Source organism: Urocitellus parryii, chromosome 12, assembly GCF_045843805.1.
Source record: "Urocitellus parryii isolate mUroPar1 chromosome 12, mUroPar1.hap1, whole genome shotgun sequence".
In the NCBI taxonomy this organism is placed as follows: domain Eukaryota; kingdom Metazoa; phylum Chordata; class Mammalia; order Rodentia; family Sciuridae; genus Urocitellus; species Urocitellus parryii.
In genome coordinates, this window is record NC_135542.1 from 88,482,870 (window position 1) to 88,507,976 (window position 25,107).

A 25,107-nucleotide genomic window follows, 5' to 3' on the forward strand; every position below is an offset into this window, starting at 1 on the left:
GTAGTTGCAACAGATTTCTCTCCAGCATTCACTGAGCACCTACGATGTGCCAGAAACAGAATCCTGCGCAGGCACAAAGACAACCTAGACCTAGTAAGTGGCTTCAGGAGTGTTGTGTTCAGTGGGGGTAAGAAGATATGAACACACCAAAGTGTGTCCTACTAGTGTTTACAGGCTTAAGAGAGAAAGATCAGCTCTGCTCCCAATTTTCTATTCTCGAAGTTTCTCTCACCTGCTAGGTGCAACAGGAGGGAGAATTTTTTTCCTCAAGGAAGATGTGGAACCGCTGGACACTTTTTGGAATGTATGTTTTATTGTGACAGAGGGAAATGAAAAGTGCCATTCAGATTTCACTTTCTACTTTTCCAGCCACAGGCTCCCCATGATCCTGCTGGAGTGAGAAAGTGCCTTTTTCCAGGGAGAAGGCTGGGATTCCAAGCGTGACTCGGGACAGGGCACTGAACTGGGCGCTGCCCACGCAGGGAGGGAGAGGGCGAGGTCGCCGGGCTTGGGTGACACCGGTGGGGACATCGGGACACCCGATAACTTGCGAACACATTGGTCCACTCTGCGGGGGCCGGAGCGGGGCTGGAGGTGCCAGGCCGGCTGGGCGATCTCGGCAGCGGGACGAGGCGCGGGAGTCGGGACCCCGGGATCCGGGGACTGGTCGCCGCCTGGGGCTCGGGCACGTGCGGGAGCAGCCCACTCGGGGCCAGGCCGGCTTCTCGTGGGCGTCTGGGGCTCCAGGTGCGCTTTGTTTTGGGAGGGACTTTCCGGTTCCGTGGGCAGAGAGACAACCAGGAACTCGGGCTCAGTCTCCACCCCGAAGTGGGGCGGATCCGCACGGGATAAGACCCATTGCTGGACCTGGACGCGGGTGTGACCTCCGCAGCCACAGAGTACTAGCGAAGCCGGGGTCTCCGCACGAGAGGTAAAGGGATCGTGGCCCGGGGGTCCTGGGCTCCGGGAGAGGGGTGTGGCGGCCCGGGAGCGCCTCTCGGGATGCCAGTCCCCAAGCTGATCCCAGGAGAGGGTGCCCGACGCCGGCCTGCAGGCGGGCCTGAGTGGCCCGCAGGGTGGAGCAGGGCCAGCCGGCTGGGACTCGCTCTGGATGGGCCAGAGGGAAACATCACAGCCTCTACCCTCTGACACCATCCAGAAAGACACTCAGAGCAAAGTGTAGAGCTCAGGATGCCAGTCAGTGTCCATGTGCTGAGCTTGGGCGTTAAAACCCAAGGATGGAGTTAATACTGCCCGGAGCTAACTCAGTCTAACACCTCTTAGTTTTACTTTTTAACTCTCTCTCCTTTTAAGAAACTTACTCCTTTTTCCTAGACTTTTGCCTCTTTATTCCCCTGTGTATCTACTGATCTCAACACAGTGCCTGGCGCATAGAATCTTATTAAAATATGAGCCCCATGTTGTGTGTCTGTCAGCGGCACAATTTCACTTTCCCCCTCTCTTTGACCAGCTGGGAGTCTTGGGGACCAAAGAGAATGGCTTTCCAATAGTCCACCAACTCATAGTGTTCTCCAAGTAGATGCAGATCTCCTGTGAGCGTTTTAGAGAATTGTGGGTCACGAGTCACTGGTATCTTTCATGAAAACTGGGCATCTGCTCTCTCCAGCAGATAGTGGGAGGATGGATAGGGTACCGTCCTTCAAATTGTCCATCCAGCTGACCATCAATTCCAGGACATCCCACCTGCCCCTTCCATGCAGATGGCTACTCATGGTCAAGCCCTACTCTTTAGTTACCAAAGGAATTCTCAGATGACAGGTGGAAGAGCTAGTTGGAGAGGAAGGGGACAGGAACGAGAAAATGGGTAACCACAGCCACCCAAAAGCAGATGACTTCCTAGAGTTCTATATGGCCAAGACAAGATCAGGGACTTGATACATACACACACATACATAAAAGTACAGGACCAAGGGAGTCTATGAATTTCCTCCTAGATAATCTTGCTCTTTGTTAAATATAATTTTTCTTCCAGAGCAGTTTAGAGGGTAACATTCTTCATCAGGCTGGACCTACCAACCCTCAGCATTTAAAGGGTGAACTTCCTTGATGTTCCCAGATTTGTGTCTTGAGGCAGGTTTCTTTGTGTACAGCTTTCATTTATTTTCCTGATCTTGCTAATCTGCTTGTAGACTAAGTCAGCTCTTCTCCAAGGGAGATCAAGGTGAGTGGTAGACACAGGGGATGGTGGGCAGTGTGCCAGGGAGAACTTGAAGCTACAGAAAAAACAAGAAGGGATTTTCCTTGGTCATCAGTTTTACCCAATTATTTGAAGGTTTAAAACATTTTTTTATACTGGGCATTGTAGTGCCCATCTATAACACCAGCTACTCAGGAGGCTGAAGCAGGAAGATCACAGAGTGAGACCCTGTAACAAATGAAAAAAAAAAATAGAGGGGGTGGGGGTGGAAGTTGGGAATGTAACTCTGTGATATAGTACTTTGCTAGCATGCGTGAGTCCCCAGGTTTGATCCCAGTACTGCAAAACAAAACAAAAATCCCCACGTTTTAAATGAAAACAATCACAAAAATTTTGAAGTAGAATCCAAAAATCATATGCGTTTTTAATCTAAAACAAAAAGCTTTGAAAAAGTATTGTTTGGCCTTGGGCTGCAATTTTGCCCCAATCTAGCCCCTGAGGGTTTGTTCTTCCTGCAGTTAGGGCTACTTGAGGATGCAGTTTGGCAGGTACTTCCATGTCTCCCCTGGAGCGACTTTGAGTAACAGTTAACCTAGGCTCTTCTCATTTAACCTTCACTTCAACCTGATGTGAGGTTACTAAGCTTGTTTTACACATCCCAAATCATGGTCCTCGGTCAAAGTCAGACCCCTTGGGAACCGAGGCTTAAATCCATTGTGGACACCAAAACCTGTCATTTTATCCTGTCTGTTATACTATGATTTGATTAGTGCCTGGTTCATAGTGATTTGGTATCTAGATTTATGGTATCCTGGCTTATTAACTAAATCTTGATCAACTATTTTTCTTGACTTTCTTCTTCTCAAGGAGCCAAATGAAATAGAGGTGAAAGAAGTAGAGTTGTTTTGATTAGAAAGGGAAGGTTGTTGGGGCTGGAGTTGTGGCTCAAGGGTAGAGTGCTTGCCTAGCACATGTGAGGCCCTGGGTTTGATCCTCAGCACTGCATAAAAAAATAAAAATAAATAGTATTGTGTCTACCTACAGCTAAAAAATGAATATTAAAAAAAAAGAAAGGGAAGGTTGTTTTGGGTGTAGGGGCACACAGTGGACACTCTAAAATCTGTTTTGTTTTGCAGTTCTGGGGATTGAGTCCAGAGGTGTTCTGCTGAGCCACATTCCTAGCCCTTTTAATTTTTTATTTTGAGACAGGATCTCCCCAAGTTGCTGAGACTGGCCTCTAACTTGTGACCCTCTTCCCTTAGTGTCCTTACTTTCTGGAATTACAGGTGTGTGTCACCATACCTAGTGTTGACCCTAAATTCTTGAGGGGCTTGGTATGTAGAATAGGGAATAAATTCAGTCTTTGTATTGTTGGGTAGAGTTTTGGAGGAGTCTTTCAAATGGTGCATTTGGTTGAATAAAAAGATGTCTTTTGAAACCTGTAGTCTGGATGTCCTTGGAGTTGGTGACTCTTACCAGGTAGATGTCTAGGCAGAGGTTTAGCAGATTCTTCTTTACTTTTCTTTCACTGGAAATTGAACCCAGGGCCTTGAGCATGCTAGGCAAGCACTCTACCCATGATCTACATGCCCAGCCCTTTATTTTATTCTACTTGTTTATTTTTGATACTGGGGATTGAACCTCGAATGCTTTACCACTCAGCTATATCTTCAGTTCTTTTTCTATTGAGACAAGTTCTTACTAAATTGTTGAGGCTGACCTTGAACTTGTGATCCTCTTGACTCAGCCTCTGTTGCTGGGATTAGTCATGTTTAACCTCGCCTTGCCATTTTTAGTTTTGGGGACAGGGTCTGACTAAATTGCTGAGGCTGGTGTTGAACTTGTGACCCTTCTGCCCAGGGAGCAGGTATGTGACATGCATCTGTCATGGCAGTCCTTTTCTGATGGGGCTGTGAAGGGCAGAACATTAAACTAAGGTGACTTCTAAAGCTTTAGTTCTCAAATCAGGGTGCATTAAAGACCCTAGGAAACTTGTATACTATGCAGATTCTTGCCTCACTCCCCAAAATTCTGATCCAACATTACAGGTTGGGATCCAGGAGAGTTTAAAGGGATCCCAGATTCAAGTGTTGTTAAGGCCTCACTTTGAGAAACTATACTTTAGAAATACTTATATGAGCACATGTGGTGGCACATAACTCTAATCTCAGCGGCATTGGGAGGCTGAGGCAGGAGGATCGTAAGTTCAAAGCCAGCCTCAGCAACTCAGTGAGGCCCTAGCAATTTAGTCAGACCCTGTCTCAAAATAAAAAGTAAAAAGGGCTGGAGATATGGCTCAGTGGTCAAGTACCCCTGGGTTCAATCACCAGTATCAAAAAATAAAGAAAGAAAAAGAAAAGAAAGAAATGCTTATATAAATATATGCATACTTGATACACTTAATAAAGCATTAACTAAAACGTGATATTCCCAAGGGAATTTAGGCCTGTGGTCATGCTACAAAATGCTAGGTAATGTAATAAATGCTAAAATTCTATGTAATGGGGGTAAATACTAAAACTTTTCCATTCTCAGTAATAGTTCTTTGTTTTATCAATCTCCTTTTTAATTTGATTAACAGATTTTTTTCCTCCAAACTCAACTCTTAGTTTTACAGTGCTTAATACCTCTAGGCCATATGGCATTCCAACTAAAGGTTTTTGGTTGTTGTTGTTTCATATAATTGAAACTGAGATGGATCCATCCATGAAGATTAATTTCCTTAGGAATTTTGCATTTCTGTTTAAGGCCTGTTGGTTTTATTGGGAGTAATTTGTTCATGTTTGAACTAGACTGAAGGATATTGCTGTGGAAACCTAATCCTCCACCTTGGAAGACTCCTTTTCAAAGGTTCAAGTAGTTTGAAGTCAGTAAACAGCCATAGTGCTTCTTGGTTCAGTGCTTGGTGTAAAAACTAAAGTGAATGTTATATTCACAATTAGCAGCAGGGATAAATGGCAGCTAAAGGCCAGACTGTGAATACTATGTAAAAGACCTTTTGTATATCACCCCCCCACACACACACACAGCATTAACCTTTTACAACCAGTTGCAGAGCATGAGCTGTGTGGCCTGTCATACAGTGGGAACACCTCCAAACTGCACCCCACCCTATGGCTCTGGATTCATTCCTCTGAGTCAAGGTGCTCAATCCCCTAAAGAAGTAGCAAATCAAATCATTACCAGAAGCTAACAGAGGGGCCCTGTGGTTACTGGGAACAAATTCTGACTTATGATGGGGAATTGAACCGCCCCTGCTGGAGAACGGAGTAGGGGTGAATATCAGCCCCCTGCATCTTCTCCCTCACTCCTCTTCAGGGAGCTGAGGCAGGTTTTCTCTGGATCCTACTTAGTGTCGACTTGTGCTATTCTTCTGTTTGCTATTGTGCAAAGACCTATTGACCCAATGGTTCTTATTCTCTTAGAGATACAAATTCCTGTAAGGCTGTGATTAAAGCTATGGATCCTCTCTTAAGAAAAATAAATACATACTTCATGTTTTTTATACAGTTTCAAGGGGTTCACAAACAGCATTTTAAACCCACTCATGGATATCTAGAAAGTTCCTAGATGTTGCGTTAAGAATTGCCCTGAAATTTGGCAATGTTTGTCAAACCAACAAAAATGCATTTACCTTTGTTCTAGTCATTTCAGTTATAGTTTATCCTAGTGATACTTGGGCATGTATACAGAGGCATGTGTACAGGATGTATGCATTGCAGACTTGTTTTAATAGCAAAAGATTGAGAAGGAATAAAATATCAATCAGAGAAAGACTGGTTAAATTATGGAATATCCATGTAATGCAATACCTTGTAACACTGAAAAAAGATTCAGTTTGATAGGCAATGAATAGAATGATATTGAAGTATATTGTTTTTTTTCTTTTTTAAAAAAAGCAGAATATAGTTTAGCATGGTATGCTACCATTTCTGTATATGAAAATGATGGGCACTATATTCTTATGTACTTGCTAATGCACTAAATACTTCTGGGAAGATACACAGGAAAATTATAACAGTGTGTGCCTTCAGAGGAGGATGGGAGGATGTGAAAGTCTTACAGACTTATAACTATGTACTTTTTTTGTACCATATGAATTTTTATCATATTCATATATCACCTATTTATTTTTTTTAAATAGAGAATTACAGATAGTACCTGCCCCTTAACATTGTTTATGAAGAGGGAGAATGAAGTAGAAATGAGGAATTTATAATTATCCAATTTTTCAACCTCAGAATTAACATAGGATCCTATAGTTCCTTATTTGTATACAAAGAACTAGCATGCAATCATGGTCCAGTGTCTAATGAGATGCAGTAGCAGCTGCTCATTCTTCCCATATGTTTTCATTGGGTTATTGATTCATTTGGCTGTACTCCAGCTGATTCCAAAAAGAATATAAGATGCCTTGAATTTGATGGTGGGGAAAGCTGTTTTTAAACAATCTGGTGTTTTTAGATAATCCAGTGTTTCAGAAGCAGAGAGAGGAGGTAAATGGGGTGTCAGGACCTATTGAGTAGATGTAAGTGGCTTACAGTCTCCATTAGTTAGGATAGATGTTGTCTTTCTCTCCCTATCCTCTCCTCCCCGCATCGCAGGATTGTATAAGTGGTTTGATTCACTATGTACAGACTCTCATGGAATAACAAGAGGTATGCTTAGGTTCATCATGGATGGTCAGAGAAGGCTTCCAGGAGGGGTAGCCTTTACATTGAGGATGGGATAAGTGAAGAAGGCTTATGCATGTGCACAGGGTTCACAGAGCAAGGCCAAGGCATGCTGGAGTTGCAGCTCATGGACCAGAGCTGGGTAGTCCCAGAAAATGGAGCTGGAGGGTCTCAGAAACTGAAGTTCTTTTGTAAGCTGTGGGAGATGGAACAGATCTGTTTTGGGTAACAGGTCCTAGATGGTCCAAGGATCCCATAGTAAGAACTGGCCTGGACTATAAATCCTATTTTCTTTTATATCCGCTCCATTGTCTGATGCAGTTATGTTGTAAATGGTTTGGATAAAATTAAAAGTGCTGACCAGATACCAGGAAGGGAATGAAGGCAAAGATTTCAAAACTCAGAGAAACACGACTGCTTCCCTGCGCTAAACCTGGCCGTGTCACCAGAATTCATCTGGTTGACTTCATCTGGGAAAGAGGCCTATCATATGTGCTCCTGTGTCTCTCCATGATTTCCCTCTGCAACGCTGTTCAGACGTCATTATGTCTGGTCACATGCCTGTCTCTGCTACTCATCAGATCCTGAGCCCATCTGAGGGCAGAGACCATGCAGCCCCTATCCTCTGACCTAGCACTATGCTGAGCACCTCGTAGGTGCCTGCTAGAGATGTGCTGGGTGAATGGATGATTTCCCATGACCTGGAAAAGGTCATCCAGCCTCCAAGCCTGGCCTGCCACAAAATGATTCAGTTTTGAAAACTGCTTTTGTAGTTTTTGTGCCTGTTGACCTCTTCATAGTGTCCCTATATTCCAGGCCAACTCCAAACTAAATACTCTTTTTCCAAATAAATCTTATGATTTGTAGCCATAGCTGAAGCTTCATTTTTATGGACCTTCCTGACTGGAAAACTTTTTTCCTATTGAAATGCATTGTTGTTCAAAGCCCAAGTCAAATGAGAGCTCTTTGAATCTCTCAAGGAACATTTTACTCTATCTCCTGCCACCTTCCAGCCCCAATGAGAGTTCTTACATGCTGCTCTATCATTAGATTAGCTCTACACCTGTTGTTTCTCTGACTAGGTTACCTACTCCTTGAGAGCAAGATGGTGTCTCTTCCATCTTTGTTTCTTCCTCAATGCCTAGTAGACAATAGGGGCAAAATGAATATTTAAATACCTGTACATACAGCAAATGACAGTTCTGGAACTGGGATCTGAAGGCCACCTGCATAAGAGTCAGACTGGACTATGCTGTGAGGAGAATAATCATGAATACTTATTTAAGCCTAATGAATAAGGCCTCTGGGTCCCACCCAAGATTTACTGACTTAGGTTTTAGATTTCAGGGTATTGCTCCCCACCCTCCAATTTATATTTCTAAATGCACCCAGGTAACATTTGCACACTTTGAGACTTCCCCCAGATACCATGCTAAGTGGCTTACCGTCTCCATTAGTTAGAATCCATAACTGCAAATATCATAACCTGACAATATCCAAGACCAGAAGAAAGGGGAAGTTGGGAGACCAACTTTTCTTTTTTAGACTGGAGAAATTTCTTTCCTGGAAGACTCTAAGAAGGTTTATCCTTATTTCTCACTGTCCGGAAGTGGGTCACAGGGCCACACTTAAGTGATTCATGGCAGTTGGAATGGGGCTGCCTTGACCCAATTATTATAACCTCCTGGGACCAGCCCCACCTTCCTGGTTTGCCAAGACTAATCCCTAAACAGAAAGAAGGTTATCTTAAGGAGGAAAGAAGTTGTAATGAAGGTTGATGATATTGCCTATTCTTTTTTTTTATGTTGATGGAACTTTATTTTATTCATTTATTTATATATGGTGCTGAGAATTGAACCCAGTGCCTCACACTTGCTAGGCAAACATTCTAACACTGAACCAATATTGCTTGTTCTTGAAGAAATCCTGCACAATAGCCTCTACCATCCCAGTTTTATGCCAGAATAAGTCAGTTTTCAGTGTGGGTTAAATCTAGAAGACAGAGCAGGAACTGGAACTCAGCTTTTTCTGGATTCTCTGCCTGCTCCCTGTTACAGTCTATACCAATACCCATGTGTGTGAAGAAAATTGAACTTGGAGTTTCACAGACACTGTAAAACAGATTAGGCCAATTAGGAGTAATGCATATTTCAATGGATGTTTTGAGAATTTTAATATTTACGTAATCTTTGGAAAGCACAATTTTTATGGACTTCATGTTTATGCATTCCCCTTATTGATATAATCTCTTCCCTTATATTTGATGTAAGATCATGAATGATAGTTCACACCTATGAAACGCCCATGGGGTATTTTATAGAACTTTTCAGGCATCAATAGAACCAAAATTCTCAAACTCAAGAATGCATCAGAATCATCTGGAAAAGCATCCTAAAATCCAAACTGCTGGGTCTCACCTTCAGAGTTTTAGATTCTTTAGGTATGAGATTAGGCCCAAGAGTTTGTACTTTTTTAAAAAATTTTTTTTAGTTATAGAGGGATGCAATACCTGTATTTTATTTATTTATTTTCATGTGGTGCTTAGGATTGAACCCAATGCCTCAAATGTTCTAAGCAAGCACTCTACCACTGAGCTACAACCCCAGCCCAAGAATTTGTACTTTAAATAAGGTCCCACGTGCTGGTGATGCTGTTGGGTCAGTGAATTCGACTTTAAGAACAACTATTCTAGTGCACTCACTGAAGTGGGTGAACTTCTTTCAGATTGAAATACGGATCTGAATTTATGGAGAAAAATGATATAATAGGATGTAATTGTATATGTGGCACATTCCACTTTTCCAAGTTCTTTTGTGCCTCCTATTAAAGTTGCCCTGCTGACACCTGCCCTCTGGTCTCCCCATGTCTGGTCTGATTCACCTGATCTTCTGTACTTTCTGATTGTGGGCTGGGCTTATTCTTTGGCCATGAGAAGGCCATGGAGGGTTGTTTGGATACTAACTATGATCCTAAAAGTTGGACTTATAATCTAGCTTCAAACTTAAAAAGGAATGAAATTCTGATACATGCTACAAAATGGATGAAACTTGAAAATATTATACTAAATGTAATAATCCACACACAAAAAGGACAAATATTATGTGATTTTATTCTATGAGGTATCTAGAGCAGTCAAATTCCTAGAGACAAAAAGTAGAAGTTACCAAAGGCTGGGATGAAGGGGAAAGAGGGAGCTAGTGTTCAATGTGGACAGAGGTTCCAGTGGGGTGACGGAAAGGCTCTAGGACGAGACATTGGTTCTGGTAGCAAGGCACTGTGAATAGACTTAATGTCACTGAATTGCTAATGATAAATTTTGTGTCATACCACCCTTGAAAATATAAATTGTACTTTCATTACTATTTGTCTCTCAGTGGTGTGTTGCAGTATTCTTATACCAGCCCATTGAGAGGTGATGGTTAGATATTTAGATCAGAATGTGGCTCAGTGGTAAAGCACTTGCTTAGCATACACAAGGCCTTGGCTTCAGGCCCCAACATTGGTGGTGGTGGGGAATTAAGGGTTTTGCAACTTGATTGTTAACTATAGCCATTATTTAAAATTAAAGCATATGAACTTATGATTCACTACATTATATTAAAATATAAATATCTGTAGATATGTTATATTTTGGACAACTCATTCCCTGATTCTTTATTACTTTTTTTTGTGTGTGTGTGGTGCTGAGGCTTGAACCCAGCACTCTACCAAAGAGCTATATCCCTAGGCTCTCTTTATTATCTTTTACTGAGATCTGTTATCTATTACATGCATACGGTAGAAATAGCATGAAAGAGTATGCTACTGCCCTTCTATTCCCGACTTTGAGTTCAGGGATATTACATTAGTCTTGAAATCCTTCACCAAAGAAATGGCTAGAATTCAGAGTTCTTTCCTTGGAGAGTTGCCTGTTAGGCTGATCAGCACACCCCCAGCCCTACCATTTCTAGTGGGTGGGGTTGCGGAAGGTTTGTGGGACCTACCAGCTCAACTTTCTTTAACTGAGCTCTGCCCTTTTCAAATAGCCGTGCCTTTGGGTATTTTTGCTGTGTCTAAAAAAGAAGAGGTTGTGAGTAAGTTTATTCATTGGGGAGGGGAACAAGATGACTCACACAGTAAGCAAGTTGATTTAACCTTATGGGCAAGAGTTTCTTCAACTCTAAAATGAAGGGGATGAGAGAGAGAAACTAGTAGGAATAAAACAAAACGATTATTCTAGCAATTGGGTAAGATTTTTTTTTTTAAGTTTTATTACGGGAAATTTCCAATATATACCTAAATAGAGAACAGCAAAATGAACCCCATCCAACTAAACAATTATCAACATTTCACCAAAAATGAGACTTTTTAAACCATTGAACCAATAAAAGAGAGGAGTACAAAAGAGGAAAAGATGGACAGGTCTGATTTAAAATTTTTCTCCTATGTTTTGACTGTATAAAACTATAAGGAAGATATTACATTGGAAAATATTTATGATTAATTTTTAGGTATAAGACATTAAATTTTATAATATATTCACAACTTATATAACTATTAGTAAAGCATGAAGATCCTAAAAATGAGCAAAAAATGCTAACTGATAATTCACAAGAAGGAATATAAGTAGGTAAAAAAGAGAAAGATTTAATGTTCCTACTACTAATTGGAAAAGGCAAATTAATAAGAAGTTTTAATATAACATTTAAGTATTAAATTATAAATAAATAAGCAAGAAAGCAAGCTGGCAGATGGCTGGCTGGGCTTTGCACATCATTATAAATTTGGAGGACAACTGGAAATATTCATAATTATACATCAAAAATAATGAGTCAAAAGAAGAAGAAAATATCCATAAAGCTAATTATAAAGATTGTTGTTATGGTATCAAAAAAGAAAAAAAAAACTGTGGTGCATACTTGTAATTCCAGTGACTCAGAAGGCTGAGGCAGGAGGATCACAAGTTCAAGACCTAGTCTCAAAAAATAAATAAAAGGACTGAGGGTATAGCTCATGTTAATGTGACCCCAGGTTCAATCCCCAGTTCCCCTCCAAAAATGTTGAGCAACTAATAATATGGACATTGAGTAAATTATATCAATGATGGATGAATAAAAATTCTATAAAATGATAAATTTGAGTCAGGTGAGCATGCTGCTTGAGAGGCCGAGGCAGGAGGATCATGAATTCCAGGCCAGCCTCAACAACTTATTGAGACCCTGTCTCAAAATAAAATAAAAAGGGCTGACAATGTAGCTCACTGGTAGAGCACTCCTGTGTTCAATCCCCAGTACCACCACCACCAAAAAAAAAAAAAAAAAAAAAAGAATATAAATATGGTGATGGTGATAGTGTAGACTGTGGAAAGTTAACTGGAAAGAGTAGACACAAAACTCATATACACACTGTGATTACTACTATGCTAAAACACTAAAGCAACCAGAAAATAAAAGTAGATGGTATGTTTACATTGTTTTAAGATGTTCTTTTCTGTGTTTAAAGCTGATTTAATAATTTATCAAATAAAATGAAAGGGAAAATAGATTGCTAAAGACCTTCCAGTCTCTCAAATTCCATGAAAGTTAATCTTTTCCATTTGTAGACATGGAAGATCAATTATTTTCAACCTTGCCGTGAAAAATTCTGCCTCTCCCCATTCTTTGGAGTTTGGGAAAGGAGTTTATCAGATCACACAGGCAACTTAAATAATAACAGGGGGGAAGTGAAGTTATAGTGACAAAGTTAGTGCTAACAGTCTGTGATCCATACTTCATTGTTACTACTGTCCAATCTTGAGGTTGCTAAAACAGAAATAAAGCCAAATAATTCATTCTGTCATGTACATACATTATTTTTTAAATTCAAAATAAATAAAGGTTGAGCTGGGTATGGTGTTGCACACCTGTAATCCCAGCAGCTTGGGAGGCTGAGACGGGAGAATTGCGAGTTCAAAACCAGCCTTAGCAAGTGCGAGGCACTAAGCAACTGAGTGAGACCCTTCTGTGAATAAACTACAAAAAAAAAAAAATAGAGCTGGGGATGTAGTGTCTCTGAGTTGAATCCTTGGTACCAAAATTAAATAAATAAACAAATAAACAAATAAATAAAATTTAAAAAAATAAATAAAGGTTGTTTGTAAAAAAGTAAACTAATATTGTTTTATCTTTTCTGTGACTTCTTAAGGTGTTAGATTAAATTTTCTATGACCTCTGTAAAAGATCTTTGTTTCTTTTAGAAGCATTCTATTTTTATGTAAAAACAATTTAGTGGAAACCAAGCAGTAGGGGGAAAATGATATTTAGATATGATTTGGTAAGCCCTGTTAGATATACACATTTTTTTTTGTAGATGGCCAGAATGCCTTTATTTAATTTATTTATTTTTACGTGGTGCTGAGGATGGAACCTAGTGCCTTACACAAGCTAGGCAAGTGCTCTACCACTGAGCTACAACCCCAGCCCTCACATATGTTTTTAAAATCAAAAATTTCTTTTTACTTGATTAAACTGGAAGAAAAGAAGGATCCTAGAAAATTAATCTTGACCTTGATGTCCTAAGTATGGGATATTTAAACCAGAATCATTCATCTTAAAGGATTTGTTATTGTGCTAGTCATTTTTCATCTCCTGTTTAGAATATTATGTTATTTTCAAACCTAAGGAAATAAGTATGTTCACACAAACAATTATTTAGAATAAATTATGACATGTCAGGCGCTTTGCTGGCCAATGAGGTTAGAGTAGTAAATAAGATAAATTTAGAACTCATCCTCTATCCAGCAGGCTTCTCAGAGCCAAGAAGAAATTTCTACATATGTATTTGGGTGTGTCTTTTTTTCTTTCCTATGAAAACTTAGCTAATTTGAGACTTCAACTACCTGTGCTGAGTGTCTTCAAAATCTTTATTTTGACTTAGACCTTTCTTCTCAGCTTGTTTTTTCTATTTATTTATTTTTAGGAAGCATATTTTTCCCTTCCTTTAAAAAAATTTTTTAACATAAAAAAATAAAAATTAAACTTATCAATGGGATACCATATAATGTGTCAATACATGTATACACTGTATAATGTTTAAATCAAAGTAAATGTCACCTCAAACATATATCATTTTTTTCTAATGAAAACTTTCAAGATCCTTGTAGTTTTTTGAAATGTACATATATTATTGATATTGATAGTCACCTTACTGTGCAATAGCACGCCAGAACTTCTTACTGTTTTCTAATTGTAATTTAGTACTCATTGATCAACTTTTCCCCATACTACTCCCCCAAGGCTCAGGTAACCACCATTCTACTCTAGACTTCCATGACATTGACTTTTTTAGTTTCCACATGTGAGTGAGATCATATGGTACTTGTCTTTCTGTGCCTGAGTTACTTTGCTTAACATAATGGTCTCCGGTTCCATCTATATTGCCTCAAATGACAGAATTTCAGTCTTTTTCATGATAGAATTCCATTGTGTGCATGTTCTATATTTTCTGTATCCATTCATCAGTTGATAGACCCTCGGATTGTGTCCATTTTGGGCTATTGTGCATACTGTTGTAGTGAACATGGGCATGCAGACGTCTCTTTGACGTATGGATTTCATTTCCTTTGGACCTATACGCTGTGGGAGGATTACTGAGTCACATGGTAGTTCTATTTTAATTTTTTGAGGAACCTCCGTACTGTTTTTCCATAATGGCTGTACTAATTTACATTCCCACTATCCTGATTCTCCACACCCTCACCAGCACTTCTCATCTTTAATCTTTTTGATAATAGCTATTCTTGTTGGAGCAAGGTTTTGATTTGCGTTTCCCTGATGGTTCATGATGCTGCACAATTTTTGTGTACTTGTCTTTTTTTGAGAAATGTCTAGTTAAATCTATTGCCTAAATTTATTAAGGGTTTTTTTAAAAAAATTTATTTGTTTTTGATGTTGGGGACTGAACCCAGGGCCTTGCATATGCTCTACCACTGACCTACACCCTTAGCCCTCTTCTCAACTCTGGAGTCCCACTGGAGATCCACTCCGATGTTGTATAGTTAGCTGGAACTCAACATATCCAAGAACGAATGGATGGGATGCCAATACCCAGTTGTCCAAACAAGAAGTAGGTTCCATGCTTGACTCTCTACCTTCACTAACAAAACTGGGACACAGTTCTGTCTGCTCTCTTTAACATTTCTCAAATCTGTCCTTTCATTTCCATCCTTATTACTGTTCTTGTTCAGGCCCTTATTACTTCTTACCAAAGCCAGCATATTCTTAACCTGTGCCAAGGTGGCAATAATTTAAAACCTCTTACTGTTCTTAGTACTGTCACTCTTCAGCCTAACCCCAAATTTCCTAAAGGTGCCCAATTGCCTAGGATAAATTAAAACTGCTTAGTTGTGACTGGTTTCTGCCTACCACCAAACACACACATAAGCAGATACTTGGTTCAGCTATTTGTTCTGCTTGGAATGAATTAGTTTTCTTCTGTGTCCAGGTAGCAGTTACCCATCCTTTAAAACTCATCCTCTCCCAGATATGCCTCCCATCTGCTCCCATGAACAGATTTGGGCTAAATGTCTCCATAGTCCTTGGTACTTGAATGATCAATGAAAACTTACATGAACATATGAATGGCAAAAGAATGTTTTGTTATTGTTATTGTTAAAGTTATTCTGTCAAACATTGAGGGTGCCCAATAGTATTCTGAGGGTTTTTTTTTCCTGAATGATTAAATTGTTTTTTTTTTTCAGAATAGGCTTGTCCTTTAAATATTCTGAGGTTTTGATCCTTTTGCCCTGTCATGAGGCCATGTTTTATCTGCCTGCCTCCCTTCCTTTCTTCCCTCTTTCCTTCCTTCCTTTTAGAAAAATGGGGAAATGAAGACACTAAGAAGATAAATAAACTTTTTTTTTGTGAGATTTAAAGAGATAATAACCATGCATGTGAGTTATTAAAGACAGGATCTGACTGTGATGGGTTTTTGGTCAGCATTAGCTGTCATAATTATTGAAGAAGGAAACAAGTCTTCATTTAAAAAATTGTAATGTCTGCACTTATTTTTTAAACTAGAAAAGAACTTAATTATATTATACTTATTAAAGTAGTAAGAAAAAAGAAAATGGAATTATGACAATTTACATAGTTACCAGTGTAACTTATGCTGCCTGCAAATCATATTCAAATAAATACATTTAAAATATCACATCAGTGCCTAGGAAAACATCCAAAGCAAAGAAAGATGCTGGCACCAAATAGATTAGTGGTTACCAGCCATATGCCTGCTGGGTACACTGCCCAGGCAAGGGTTAAAATGAAATGTCGCCCTATGGAAGCAATGAAGTTCTGTGTAATGGGAAAACATGTTACATCAATTTTAAAATTTAATTAATTAGAATGATATAAAATTTAAAATGTGGTTTCTCCATTGCTCTAACCACGTATCAGTTGCTCAGTAACCACAGGTGACTTGTGGCCACTGTGTTGTCAATGCAGGTATGGAGGCTGCTTATCAAAAAGACAGGTGAACAGCCAGGCATGGTGGCGCACGCCTGTAATCCCAGCAGCTTGGGAGGCTGAGGCAGGAAGATTGTGGGTTCAAAGCCAGCCTCAGCAAGTGTGAGGGCACTAAGCAACTCAGTGAGACCCCATCTCTAAATAAAATACAAAAGAGGACTGGGTATGTGGCTCAGTGGTTGAGTGACCCTGAGTTCAATCCCCAGTGCCAAAACAAAAACAACAACAACAAAAAACAACAGGTGAACAAAACACCCGAGGCCTGCCCTGGGTACCTTTTGGTGTTGGCCTCAGCTTTATGGCAGGAAAGGGATTGTTTGTACAGTACTGGTCTGATTCCCAGTTTCTACTGGGTTTTCTTTTTTTCCTCTGTTAATGATTGGTTGTCTGAGGAAAAAAAAAATACCAACACACGCATAAAGTGTACACACAGTGTATAAAATATACCTCCCAGCATGCATTTCTCCTAGGGTTTTTCTCACTGAACACATCTCCCTGCATCTCTTCTGCCATCATGGTTGCCACACCAACACCCCTTGGCAGGTGTGGGAGAAAATGGCACCAGTAATTGGCCTATGTCATAACTTTTCACCTCAGAGGCAGTAGGGTGAGGTGGGGTAGAGTTTTCTAGATAGATCCCCATATTTGACAGAGCTGGGAGAAAACTATCTTATAGGGCTGGGGTTGTGGCTCAGCGGTAGAGCACCCGCCTAGCACATGTGAGGCCCTGGGTTCGATCCTCAGCACCACATGTAAGTAAATAAATAGAGATATTGTGTCCAACTACAGCTAAAAAATAAATATTTTAAAAGAAAACTATCTTACACACACACACACACGTTATCCAGCATCATCTGCCTTAAGTTATTTTCAATTCCTCCCAGCTTCAGACATGATCTCACATCAGTTCTAGTCAGAATTCTGAGTTTTGTCATGAAAGTCTTCCTTCTCTCTGTGCCTTCACAAGGCTTTCAAAAAGAAATTGATAGGAACTTCATCAGAAAATAGCAAATTTCCTGTGTGAATCAGAAATCCACTATGGAAGAAATTTAACAGTTCTGTTTTTGTGTTCTTCTGCCAAAGTCAGCTTGGATTCTGGAAAGATTTGGGGAGGGAACCCAGCCCTGGCCCAGTGAGGGTGTGGCTTGTCCAGGGGGAGGAGGAGCTAGCTGCCCGCAGAGCTGGGAGGGGATCATTGGCAGGACACAGAGGCCTCAGAATAAAGCCAGACATTGGAGAGAGAAGTGTTTACCCTCTGCTGGCTTCCTATGTAAATCTGGGAAGGAAAACTAAGCTGCTATTAAAACAGATGTGGTGGTGGGGTGCCTATACAGCCAGAAAGAAAGGACTGGGCTGCGCACATGTGTATTCCCACCTACAGGTAAGAAAACCTAGCAAGATGACTGGAAGCCTGGCCACATGACTGAGGCACCACCAATCCCTTCCCCACTGTAATTTACTTTTTAAATCTTTATTTTTCAAATTGTGAATGCAAAGAAGAATAGTTGTGTATATCTGTGGGGTACAAAGTGATAGTATGACTTATGAATAAAATCCAGAAAAATTAAATCATATTAACATATCGATAACCTCAAATACTATTTTTTGGTGGCGAGAACATTTGAAATTTACTCTTTATGAATTTGAAATGCATAATACTTTATTATTTACCATATTAACCACATTATAGGGTAAACAAGTCAAACTCCCAGATTCCTCTGGTGTAATTAGGGCTTTTGTACCCTTTGGCCATGGTCTTTCTATTCCCCCTACCCTCCCAACCTCTAATGGTAACCTCTATCTATCTATCTATCTGTCTCTCTGTCTGTCTGTCTGTCTATCTATCTATCTATCTATCTTTGTAGATGGACAGAATAACTTGATTTTATTTATATATTTTTTATGCTGAGGATCAAACCCAGTGCCTTACACGTGCTAGGCAAGTGTTCTACTACTGAGCTACAACCCCAGACCTCTCATGGTAACCTCTGCTTTGGGGGTTAGAGTGTTTTCGATTCCACATGTAAGAGGTTCTGTCTTTCTGTCCTTGCCTTATTTAACTTGGCATAATGTTCTCTGCTTCAACTCATATTATTGTAAATGACAAAAAAATTTTAAAGCTAAATTGAGGGGTGCAGCCATACACACCTGTAATGCCAGCAACTCAGAAACCTGAGGCAGGAAGATCACAAATTCCAGGTCAGCCTCAGCAACTTAGTGAGGCCTTCAACTACTTAGAAAAACCTTGTCTAAAAAGTAAAAAATAAAAAGGGTTGGGGATGTGCAACAGTGGTAAAACACCACTGGGTTCAATTCGCAGTACCAAAAAATACCTAAAAAGTATTCCATTGTATGTATACCACAGTTTCTTTGTCTATACATTTAGGTTGATTTCATAACTTGGCTACTGTGAATAGTGCCGCAATGAACTTGGAGATGCAGATATCTCTTCAACATACTGATTTCAAACCTTTGTAAGTATCCAGAAGTAAGGCTGTTAGATCATACAGTAATTTTGCTTTTAGTTTGTTTTTTTTTTTTTCCTTTTTTGTGGTGGTCGTGGTAGTGATGGTCCCAGGATTGAAGGCCTCAATCAGACATGCTAGGCAAGTGCTCTACCACTGGGCTACACCCTCAGCCCTGTTTTTAGATTTGTGAGGAAGTTCCGTACTGTTTTCCATAATGGCTGTTCTAATATTCCCACCAACAATGTACAAGTTTCCCTTTTCTTCACAACCCTTGATCTTATTTAGAGCCAACTTGTCCTGTTCCGTTCCTGCATAGTCAGGATTTCGTCAAGAAACACGGATTAGATTTTAATTTCTCTGGAAAACATTGTAAGAGAAAGGCCATGTACTAGAATCTGGGTTCTTACTTTTATTCTGATGAGGGACGCTTGCTTTATCTTTAAGACTTATGATGTGTCTGAAGGAGGAAAATGGAATTGAGTGACTTTGCATGTTTTCTTGTGAGGTTTTGATTTTAAAATAATTCTGATAACAACCAGGAAGTATGATGTAACCCTGTGGCAGAACCTAACATGCTTGTCAGATTTTCTCTTTAGATAATTGTTAAACCTGAAGAGACGTGATTTTAACCACGATGCTGTGCAAAAGCCGTGGATTTTTGGATTTCACTCAGTTGGATTTTGCCTTGCCTCCAAGGATAATCAGGATTTTGTCAAGAAACACGGAGTAGATTTTAATTTCTCTGGAAAACATTGTAAGAGAAAGGGTAACCGTAGATGCTTCCTGTGAGAGGTGATCATAAGCTCACAAGGCTGAGACCTTGACCTCAGGTTGTATATATGTATAGAAGTAATCTTGATTGAGGTAAAATATGCATACCACAAAATGCACAGATCCTAAGAGGTTAGAGGTGTTTTTTGTTTGTTTGTTTGTTTTGTTTTGTTTTGTTTTTAGGAGCTCACATGTAAGATATTTTTTGATTATAGTAAAATACACACAAGATAATATTTAGTATCTTAACTTGTTTTTTTTTTTTTTTTTTTTTTTTTTTTTAAAGAGAGAGGAGAGGGAGAGAGAGAGAGAGAGAGAGAGAATTTATTTATTTATTTATTTTAGTTCTCGGTGGACACAACATCTTTGTTGGCATGTGGTGCTGAGGATCGAACCCGGGCCGCACGCATGCCAGGCGAGCGCGCTACCGCTTGAGCCACATCCCCAGCCCTATTAACTTGTTAAAGTGTACAGTGCAGTGGCATTAGGTACATGACATTGTGTTGTAGCCATCACCAACCATAGAACTTTTTTCATCATATAAAACTGAAACCCTGTACCTATTTAACTGTCAAGAGCTCACTAAACAGATAATCTAGAATATGTAGATGTAGTGGACCAAGGTTACTTGGACAGAATAGTGTATGGATTTAGCCCTGACGTGACTGCAGCCATCTTGAGTCCTAACTGCCATGATTGCCCCTGAGTAATCCTGATGATTTTCCCTGCATAGTTTCCCAGCTTATCCCAAATAGACACAAACCATTTCAGTATTCTGTGGAGATGGACATCTGGACCCTAATGCCAAGAACAGGCCTGACTCTTTGATATTAGCTTGAGAGAAATTAGGTCTCTTCTTGCTTGGGTGAAGATCCTTTTGTCCTAGCCACTTTATAAGGCCCTGTCTTTTTGACCCAAATCATGAGAATCACCTTATCTTGCTGTCACATTTAATCAGTAAGTCCTCCATTGCGCTCTGTGCGATCCTGGATCTGTCTGTCTTTTTTCAGTCTCATGGCACATTGGAGCCTGTTCTCGTACACTGGGTCCAGGTTGTCCTGGAGCAAATAGTAATACAAAAAGAGTAGCTAGAATTTATTGAGTAAATATGTGTTTGTGATCTCATGTACTTTATGTGATTAATCTTTGTAACAACATTATAAAGGAACTATTGTCATAAATTCCACATAAGCAAGGAGTAAGGCACAAGAGACTTTGCCTTGGTTCAAATCACATAGTTAGAAAGTGTGACTACAAGGATTGTAAATCCAAAGGGTTCTGTCCCAGGGCTCCAGGTACTTTTTTATGGAGGGAGAATGGTGTGGTCCTTGTAGAAGAAGGTTCTGCTCCTCTGAATGACCATTATTAACTAAGCTGAGAAATTGCTTGTGCCATTTTTTAGGTCTGGACCTTTGCCGATTCTCCTTGGCAGGATGGCATGGATTCTCCGGTCCTGGGGTGTACCTGTACCGTCAATGATGTCAGCATCTTTCAGACGTTGGGTCAGATGAGAACCCAACACATTTTGACCCTGCATATTACCCAGAAGAGGGACCCATCACTTATCTGTAGACAGAAATGTTTCTTACCTACAGAATGAAGGTGTGGGCTGGGCACTCTCCAAAGTCTTCTTTACCCTGACAAATCCAACCACCATGGAGGAAATGTACTCTTTCTGGGAACAAATATCCACACGCCCTCCCCCATTTCCACTTCTGCTTTCTTTGGGTGCTCACATTTCATCCTTGGAATTGCTCTCTCAGCTGTGGCTTGCTTAACAGTATGATCTGAAGCAGGGGAAAATCAACTCTGAGTGAGCAAAAAAAGAGCTGTGTTTAAGTTTGGGGGCACAACCCCTACTAGCATGAGTAGCTGCCATGGAGGTCTTGGAAAAAAAACATGTCAGAGCTGTGCCAACCTCATGTTAAGCTTTGAATGAAAGTCCATAGTGTTTTCCATTCATCACAAAAGCTGAAAGAGTTAGTTCTGGCCTTCCTTTCTCTCCTTATTGTTATAGACTAGATAGGCTTAATATTGCTGCACTCAGATAGACATAACCAAACGGAGCCATTATGTCTAACCTCCTCTGACACTGAATTCAGAGGAACCCAAGGGCAGGATGCATGTCTATATTGTGGTCAGATGAGTCATGACCTCCCCACCTGCATTCCCAGGATGCTGGGCCCTGTTCTGTTCTAAAGCAGGGCACAGAATGTGCCTGGTTGGAAGGCTTCTGCCCTCTCAGCTGGAGATGGCATGACTCTGACCATGTGTCTGCTCGAAGGGACATTACCACAGAGCTGGGTCAAGTTGTTCTCTACCAGAAAGGCTGGGAGACCCTGTCAAAAGGTGAATCTGGGAAAAGAGTGTTTTTATAATTGTTGTTTTGTGTTTCTCATGTACCATATTAAGGGTATGAAGAACAAAAAAAACATCTAGCTCAGCAAGAAACATGACAATTTAAAGTTTTCATTCCATTATTATTTGAAAAGCTTCTAAAACTGTCATCTGCCTTAATACTTTTTTTTTTTTTTGGTACTGGGGATTAAACCCAGGGGCGCTTAACCACTGAGTCACATTCTCAACGCATTTTTATATTTTATTTACAGACAGGGTCTCACCAAGTTGCTTAGGGCCTCCCTAAGTTGCTGAGGCTGGCTTTGAACTCACGATCCTCCTGCCTTCACCTCCAGAGCCACTGGGATTACAGGCTTGCACCACTGTGCCTAGCTTATACTTAATTATATGTATAAGTACACACACCTGTATTTGATGTGGATACAATATAAAGGTCTATAGAGTCAGACCTGTGAAAACACCTTTTCTTATCATCTATTATTTGAATGGCCTGGAACCCCAGGTGTAACTCCTCTAAAATGTAAATTATCCTTTTGGGTTCACTGGATAATGAGAGGGCAAAAATGACATAGTATTGATAAAACACCTGAACATTCAATACAAATAAAGTCTCTTTAGCTCCAGAGGACAGAACAAGGAATGTTAAGGCCAGCTTTCCTGCTGCTGAGAGCCACTGAGCAGTGGCGAAGCTACTTATGGAGGAGTAAACCCCATGACCAGAGAGACAGATGATGACAAGAAGCTGGGAAGGTGACCAGAGAGAAAGGTTGCAGGGAGAGTCCTCACAATGGGGAAGAAGTGTAACCAAGTCTTTGTCAATGGTCTCCAGGATTTTTGTTTTAATTTTTTTTTTTTTTTTAACTAGGGATTGAACCCAGCAGCATTTTACCATGAAGCCACATCCCCAGTCCTTTTTATTTTAAGACAGCGTCTTGCTAAGTTGCTTAGGGCCTCACTAAATTGCTGAGGCTGGTCTTGAACTTTTGATCCTCATGCCTCAGCCTCCTGAGCCGTTGCGATTACAGGCGTGTGCCACCACACCCAGCAATGTCGGGCTGTTCTTAAACACAGGGGATAATAATTTGTAATAAAGAGAATAGAGGTGGAAATTAAAGTGTGCCTTGTAACACCTAGAACAGTACCTGGCGTGGAGCAGGCATTCAGATAATACTGGTTGTATGAATGAATGAATTAATATGAGACAACAGTGAAACTATTCTATCAGTCCCATGAGGTGAGCAATAATCACTGTTTCCTGTACATCAACTTCTTATTTCTATGGTCAGTGGCCTAAGACAGGAGGAATCCAATTTGCCTGTAATTGAGAGAGAACAGTTTTTCAAACGTTACCAAAAAAAAAAAAAAATCCATCCAATCAAATTCCAAAGGTCCCTAGTCTATATGTGGTGCTAGGAGTTACTCAGATAACCAAATAAAAGGAAAAATAATGACCAAAGACAACCTGAAGCACTAGATGATGCAAGCTGAATACAGCACCCAGAGACACAAAGGAGATCAGCTGCATGTTTATAAAGTTTATTATAAGAGGCTCTTATTTTCTGTCCTACTTGAAACTGTGCCTGGGAAAATGAGACAAGATATTTAACAAGGCAAGGATTAAACAGAACATGCAGGATCCAAACAGTTCTCATTTAGGCTACATTGAATCTTTTTTTATTTTTATAAAACTTAGATATTTAAACATACCTCTTAAAACAATGTAGAACTAAACCACAGCCAGTTTTTGTTGTATCATTCAGCTGGCTTTCACAATGGACAAACTGAGTGTTTTGTCCCAGCACAGCAATGTGCTAACCATATGACCTCAGCACATTACAAAACCTTTCTAATGCCTCACTTTTAGCTTACAAAATGGAAATAATAACCAGACTCCAGAGGTTACTGGGTAGATTGTTAAAGATAACATAGAAAAGTATTTAACGTTATGTTCCTTGCCTCTTTGCCCTGCCTTTTAGATAAAGGAATTATTGGGAAAGAGTTGAAACTTTAAGATTTTGGCCTGATGTGGAAAGATTGCAGGAGTGGAATGGAGATGTTTTAAATTATATGGGAAGTACACGTTTTTGAACTTATAAATTGAAATTGTTATTGTGTTTCAACACAATGTTGAAAATAAGTACCAAATTTGGGCAAAGATTGACACCTGCTGAGTTGGAGTAGATTCTTACCTAGGTTTGTTTAACAGGCTGGTGTTAAAAATGAAATTTCAAGCTGGCCATGGTAGTGCCTGTAATCCCAGCGGCTTGGGAGACTGAGGCAGGAGGATCATGAGTTCAAAGCCAGCCTCAGGAAAAGTGAGGTGCCAAGCAACTCAGTGAGACCCTATCTCTAAAATAAAAAATAGGGCTGGGGATGTGGCCCAGTGGTCGAGTGCCCTGAGTTCAATCCCTGGTACGCCCCAAAAAATTGTTTCAAGAAATTAAAAAATTGAACTGGCTTTTTTTTTTAATTGATTCATGAATCAGGCAGTATCCTGTCTATAAAACAGAGGGAGCTCCATTGAGGATGACCGGACAGTTGGCTTTTATGATAGCTCAAGCAGGCACAGGGAACAGCATAATACAAAAAAATAAAATAAAAAATAAAAAAGCAGATCAGTTACTTCAGTTACTTTCCTTGTAATCGTTAGAGCAGAGATGACTTCCTTATGCAGAGTCACAGCCAGTGGCCCTTTTCTCCAATCAGTTATTGTGAATCTCCATTGTTTGTTGTTATTGTTGTTATGTTGTTTTCTGTTTGTTTATTTATTTTTAAAGTGTCCTGTTTGGAGATTTTCCTGGTTTTTTGTTTGTTTGTTTGTTTTTTAAGTTTCAGTTTGATTGCATGGCACTTAGAATGAGTGACTCCATTTTTAAAAAATACTTTTTTAGTCGTTGATGGACTTGTATTTTATTTATTTATATGTGGTGCTGAGAATCGAACTCAGTGCCTTACACATGCTAGGCAAGCGCTCTACCCTGCCCCAGCCCTGAGTGACTCCATTTTGATTTGGTCAGTTGGAACCTAGTACAGGAGCTCAATTCAAAACAATGGTCTTACATATATTTTATTTAATACAGGTTTCCAGTTTTGCATTATTTAGCTTTCACATGATGCCTGGTGAATAAAATTTTGAAAATGTTTGTGTCCTGGGACTCAAACCCCCTCCCTGTAACAAAACCTCTTAAACTTTAGAAGGA

At 40.0% G+C, this 25,107-nt stretch overlaps 1 protein-coding gene across 3 annotated transcripts in view; it reads left to right on the top strand.

The window, feature by feature from the left end:
• The first annotated feature begins 561 nt into the window (after nt 1-561).
• The window catches only part of Anxa4 (annexin A4), a 64,097-nt gene continuing 39,551 nt past the window's right edge, over nt 562-25,107 (top strand). Inside the window, exon 1 of one of the 3 annotated variants that reach the window (XM_077791916.1) lies at nt 562-747. The gene's annotated coding sequence lies outside the window, so the exon portion shown is untranslated. The other 2 variants (XM_077791914.1, XM_077791915.1) reach the window with 2 other exon arrangements.